A 6,876-nucleotide genomic window follows, 5' to 3' on the forward strand; every position below is an offset into this window, starting at 1 on the left:
TCTTAAAGTCAAACAGGAAGTTATGCCTAGAATAAGACCTTACAGTAGTTTTTCTGATACATAAAGTGTTTCATTGTATAATGATGTACTCCTTTTATGTGTTTTTCAAAAATAAGTGAAAAGATGCAAGATCATGAAGGAGTTTCCCATGCAATGAGAGGGAGCATTTCATGTCTCTCTATACAGAAGAGGGATTAACAGTTTCAGTGGACTGGGTTGATCATTTCTTCCAGTCCACTCCTGATTTTCCTCTGTAATCCATGATTGAATCTAAATTCAGTTTGAAAAATCACTCTTAGCTGTGTCACCAATTTCCCTTAAAGTTTGAACAATCCACCATAAAAGTTTCTTGAGTCCCTGCTGAATGAATTACTGTCAAAGCTTTGAGTTTCCTGGAAATTTCTTGGAGTCTCAGAAATGGTCATAGCAAATGCAAGTGGTCTGCAGCCTTCCATTCTCTCATGTACGTGTGGGCCTAACCTATAGATTCATAGCAGTGTTTTTAAGCTGGAAATTTTTACCACTATTCTTAGTAACAACATAAAAGAAATAATGATAGTAAAATTGGCCCGTATATAACCCTATTTCTTTTTTGTTTTATTTTATTTATTTTTAAGATCTTTATTAAAAGATAGCTAACGTACAATATATTAGTTTCAAGTGTACACCATAGTTAGTCAACATTTATATACCTAAAGAAGTGATCACCATGATAAGTCCAGCAACCATCTGACACGGTACTGTGCTATCACAGTATTATTGACTATATTCTCTGTGCTGTACATTACATCCCCATTATTTGTTTTATACCTGGAACCTTTGAACCTTTGAACCTTTATTTCCCCTTTATCTTCCTCCCCTTTTAAAATTTTTCAACTACACTTGACATTCAGTATTATTTTATGTTAATTCCAGGTGTACAGCATCGTGGTTAGACATTTATATAATTTAAGAAGTGATACCCCTGACTAGTCTAGTACCCACCTGGCACTGTACATAATTATTGCCTTATTATTAATTATATTTCCTACACTTTACATCCCATTGACTACTTTGTAACTTCCAGTTTGTATTTCTTAATCCCTTCACCTTTTCCACCCTGCTCCCAACCCCCCTCCCATCTATCACCCTGATAAATCTAGTACCCATTTGACACCAAACACAGTTATTACAACTATATTGCTTATGCTCTACCCTACATCCCCATGACCACTGTGTAACAACCAATGTGTACTTCTTAATCTCTTCCCCTTTTTCACCCACCCACAACCCCCCTCCCATCTCACAACCATTAAAATGTTCTCTGTATGTATGAATTTGTTTTTGTTTCATTTGTTTATTTTGTTTTTTAGATTCACTTGCAAGTGAAATTATGTGACATTAGTCTTTTGCTGTCTCACTACACTCGGCACAATACCCTCCATCCACATTGTCACAGATGGCAAGAGTTCATTGTTTTTAACGGCTGAGTAATATTCCATTGTATATATGCACTACCTCTTCTTTATCCGTTTATCCATCCTGGGACACCCAGGTTGACTTCACGTCTTCGCTATTATAAATAATGCTGCAATGAACATATGGATGAACACGTCCCCTTGAAGTAGCGTTTTGGGGTTTTTCTTTTTAGATAAATAGTTCTTTTTCTGGAGCTTTGTTTTATTCTTTTATTTGGGACATGTTTCTTTGTCTCCCAATTTTGGATGCCTCCCAGTGTTTGTTTCCCTGTAGTAGGTAGGGCTGCTATGTCCCCTGGTCTTGGTAGAATGACCTTATGTAGTAGATGTGCTGTGCGGTTCAGTGGTGCAGTCTCCCTTTTCACCAGAGCTCAGTGTTCCAGGTGTGTCCCTTGTGTGGGTGTGTCCTCCTGTTATAGTTGAACTTTAGTTGCTGTTTGCACATCAATGAGAAGTATTGACCCTCAGGCTCATTGTGAGGTTGTGAGGACTGGCCATTAATATAGTGAAGGAGCTGTTATGGAGGGGCTGACCCTATGGAGTAGCAGGGTTCTCGTGCCTGCCCAGTCTGCTCTTTGGGAGTGTCATCTTTGGAGGCAGCTGGGTGATGCTCCAGCTCATTTTGAAGCTGACCTGGCCACCTGGGAGGGGGCCCGCTGCAGGCCAATTTCAGGCACAGCCTGGGCCCTGCTAGGGACCACCTGGTACGAGCCACAAAGCACTCCACAGATGGCCACCACCTGTGTTGTGCTTGCAGGTGCTTGAGAGGCCAAACTGTGAACCGAGGCTCGCTGCCGCTACTGCTGGGCTTAGGGCTGCTCAGCCAGAGGTATGGGACATGCTGCTTGTTTGGGTTTTGTGAATCTTTGAGAAATTTTAGGTTAGTCTGCAGCATGAGCCAAGACAAGCCATTTATGCGGAAAAGTCACTGAAAACAGCTTGGGTGGGCCCGGATGTTGGGTAGGGCGGGCTCTTAGGAAAACAGGGCCAATGAGCAGTGTTAGCCAGGTTGATGGAGACTGAGATTGGGTGGCTGCCTGCCTGTGCATGCTGGGAAGGGGGAAGACTTAACAAAGAAATACTGTCTTCCGCCCGCTCCTCCATCTGAGAGAAAGCTGCCCCTCCAGCTCTTGCCCTGCAGCCAGATAACTCAGTTCCTGCCTTTCACCTTCGAGCTGCTGTCCCAGCGCTGGAGTTCAGAGCCAGTGAGTCTGACAGCAGGTAAGTTCATGCACAGGCTCTTTAAGAGGATACCTGGGACTGCAGCCGCCCTCCGTCTCACTCAACCACAATCTCTGCTGGTTTTCACAGCCAGAAGTTTTGGGGACTTCTCTCCCTGGCTCTGGAACCCTGGGCTGGGGAGTTTGGTGTGGTGCTGGGACCCCTCACTCCTCCATGGGGTGGGGGGGGGGAACGAGGGCAGCCAAGATATCCCTCCCAATTTTTAATGGTCACATGCGGTTGTGAGACCAGCCTGTTCTGCGTCTCTGCCCCTCCTCTCTTCCTACCAATCTCGAGGTGGCTTCTTCTGCATGTCCATAGTTGTAGGGCTTTTGTTCAGCTAGACTTCAGGCGATTCTCAGTGGTGGTTGTTTTGTAGGTTAGTTGTAATTTTGATGTGGTTGTGTGAGAAGGTAAGCGCAGCATTTACCTACTCTGCCATCTTCACCAGAAATCCCCTATTTCTTCAATGACTTTTTAGGTAGTCCTGTATGCTAGGTTATCGTCCTTTTCAGTTTGAATAGCCATTGCAAATATAATTATGGATTCATATTCTGGAACGTCTATGCTTTAAAGACCATCTAATCCCCAAGAGTCTTCAAAAGCCCGTCTTGCCTAAAGCAGATCTTACTAACTTGTTTCTCCCTTCAATTTCTATTTTTCTTAATATCATTCCTTTGAATTTTTAATGTGACTCTCAAACTCAACAGAGAGACCCTTAGCATAAAATTTAAGAGAAAGTAAAGATAATGAATTCTACACTCCCTCTGAGACAACCAACAAAAACAAAACTCACATCTTTTACCAAAAGATATTCATATTTGGATTTATATTTTCACCTAGTGCCTGAAAGAGGAAAGAGACAGTGGGCTCCCTCATTTTAAGTGTTATCATAATTCTCCTTTAAAGTTCATTGTACCATCCTAAGGAGGTTCAAGAAAAGAAAGAGTGACTATTGATAATCTTTGATTTCTATTAGAATGTAGGTTTAGTACCTGTACCACAGTCTCCAAAAGGGTGGACTTTAAAAAAAAAACAAAAAAACTCAAGTAAACTATGGTGGTATTTAACAGTGGACACAAGCCTACTTCGTGCCGAGCAGTATACAACCCTATTTGCATAACCCATTTTACATATGTGGAGGAAATTGAGACAATGCATATATTAGTAATATTTCCAGATGCCTCCTTCATTTAGCCTCAACTTCTTCACCCCATTCCAATTAATATTATGATTTTCCTTGTGTAAATTACTACTTCTTTTAATCCACCTAATATATCTATGCCTAATATATCTATATTTTACCATCCTAAAGAGGGAATGTTCGAGACCATTGATGATCTTAAATCCAGACATTTCTCTTACTCTCCACTTTCTTTATAGCTGCCTACAGAACAGCTTCATGGGCATTTCTTACAGATACTTCAGATTCAACAAAATGATTGTCTCCCCTGCCCCTCTGCCTCCACTGATCTGCCTGTGCTCCCTAGCACTTTGAACGTGCCCACTATCAAACCAGTCCTCCAAATCAGAACCTTACGTATCACCTTCAGCTCCTACATCTTTCTCATTCTCCGTCAACTCATTACTGAAATCTTGCGAATTTCGTTTTCTGAATGTCTTTCAAATCTATCCCTCACTGCCACTGTATTAGTTCAGCTTTTCATCATCTCCCTTGTGGACTTGTTCTTTTCCATTCTCATAACTATTACAAAAACAAATAAAATCAGATGACTCCCTTGAATAAAACCATTAAGTAGCTTCTCACTTTAAAAAATAACAATTCCTTAGCACAGCATACAAAACCCTTTCTTTTCTGGGTCTTGAATACCCTTCCAGCACTGTCCCCTGCCATATTTTTTTAGTATTCTATGCTTCACTATATGGTTGGGCTGTACTTTTACTTGTCTGTACTTTTGCATATGCTCCTTCTCTCTTCTTGGGAAACTTGTTTTCATTGCCTGGATAATTTCTACTAATCCTTCAAGTTCAGCTGAAATATTATCTCCTAGCAGAAGAATCTTTCTCTTCTTAGCACATAGCAGACAGTTTACAGTGTAAAGATTAACTAAGATAGTATGTATGGGACTACTTTACAAACTATGAAGCTTTATTTAAACATAAGATACTATATGATGGCAATTTGTCTATTAATTTTTAAGTGAAGGCTTTATGTTGTCTACTTTTTATTTCAAAAGGCAAAATGAATATAGTACATTGGTGTAAGAGCAAAACTCTTGCACTGTTTTGACTAATGTATGGGCTTTTATTGAATTTAGAGCCAGAAACTCTGATATAAAGAAATTTTGTAACATTCGTGCATGTCTTCTACCTTAGTGAATTACTATCATGCAAGTGGAATTACTATCACACAAATAACCCACATTCAACATATTTAAAAAACACTCATAAATTAATAGATTTTCAATGTCTTTTATTCTATTGTTCTTCTTTGTGTTTCTGGACATCGAGCATATATGGTAAGCATAGAACTATAATAAAATACTTTGTACTTATAGCTATTAAATGACTTCACAATCCTTATATTATTTGAACCCCAAATAGATATCATTATCCTTATTTTATAGATCAGATTATTAACTCCTTTGAAAGGCCAAATTATAATGCTTTCTAGAAGTATGTGGCTATAATGTGGTGGAGCTGGATGCAACCTAATTCTATTTTTTTGGTAACTACTCTCTGATACTGACAAAATGCTCCACTAATTTCCATCTTTCTTAGTTTCAGGTTCTTGCTTGTCATGATAGAACATGCACTAGTAAATTATAATCTAGGAAGGAGGTTAGTTACTGTTAGAGTACTAGAATCTAGTCATGGAAATTTCTACACTAAAACTGAAAAATTGTATGCTTACTAAAGCGTTTCTTATTTTTAAATTTTGCCTCCAGTCTCACAGCCATCAAAGAATCCACTTTTATTCACATTGCTTGACATATAATGAAGACAGAAATGTTTTTATTGGTTAATTTTCCATAGTAGCATTTCTCAGACAATCCACTGATATTTGATGATTGAGATGCAGTTTGCTTTATTATTTCAGACATATTTGGTATATTTTGGATTTTAATGAAAGAAACAATTACAATACAACCATTAAAAGATCATATAATGAGAACAACTTCAGCTTTATGTGTTTTACATAAATATAATTTCCACGTGTGATTTTATTTGAAGATAAGTTTTCACTGCCATTTTTTTTTTAAAACCATTAAGGGACTAAAAATGACATACATGGAAGTAAAGAGAATTGGAAGGAAATTTTTACAGTCACATCAGAAGTAATAAGAACTTGAACCAGAAAGATAGCAGTAGAAATGGAGAGTATGAATTTGACAGTGTTAGAATCCATTGAGCAGAATTTGGTACTTGATTGTGTATGTAGAAGAAGGTAAAGTCAAACATAATCTGGAACTGGCTCTTTGGGACAATAGTCTTAGTTTTAATAGAAACAGAAGTTCAAGTTTAGAGGAAAGGAGGGAAAGATGATGAGCTTAACTTGTGGACACATTTCTTGCATTTGAAAGGCTATAGGCATCCAGGTGGAAGAGTCCAGCAGACATCAAGAACTTGGAGGTCTGGAACTTTGGTGCACTAGAAATATAGAATTGGTAGTTAGTCATATACAGGTAGTAGTTGAGGCTATGAGACTAGATATGATTGGCAAGGGAGGGGTATAGAAAGAAGGGACAAGAATGGTGGAAATTTAGGAATCATTTAAGTTTGGAAAAAGGAATTTGGAAGTTTATTGTGCACTTGTTATTCTCATTGTTTATTTGCTTGTAAACTCCTGGAAAATAGTAACTGTTTTATTCATTTTAGTATTTTTCAAGCAACACTTAGGATATTGTCTTTAAAAAAGTATTTGTGGGATAAAATAATGATTTTCAAGGGTCCATATGTGCAGCTAAAAAGGCATATGTTCCATAGTTAATAAATAAAATAGTAGTAAATTTTTCAAATATATGCATGTTGGTTGAGTTGGTTTAGAAAGTAATATTTAATTAAACTGATGAGGATTAATTTATCTATGCATATACATATTTATGTCTATCTGTCTATCTATCTATCTATCTATCTATCTATCTATCTATCTATCTATCTATCTATCTATCTATCTGTCTATCTACCCATCTGTCCACCCATTCATCCATCTATCTATCTAATTTTTTGTTGTCAT

The sequence above is a fragment of the Rhinolophus ferrumequinum genome, chromosome 13, assembly GCF_004115265.2.
Source record: "Rhinolophus ferrumequinum isolate MPI-CBG mRhiFer1 chromosome 13, mRhiFer1_v1.p, whole genome shotgun sequence".
Classification (NCBI taxonomy): domain Eukaryota; kingdom Metazoa; phylum Chordata; class Mammalia; order Chiroptera; family Rhinolophidae; genus Rhinolophus; species Rhinolophus ferrumequinum.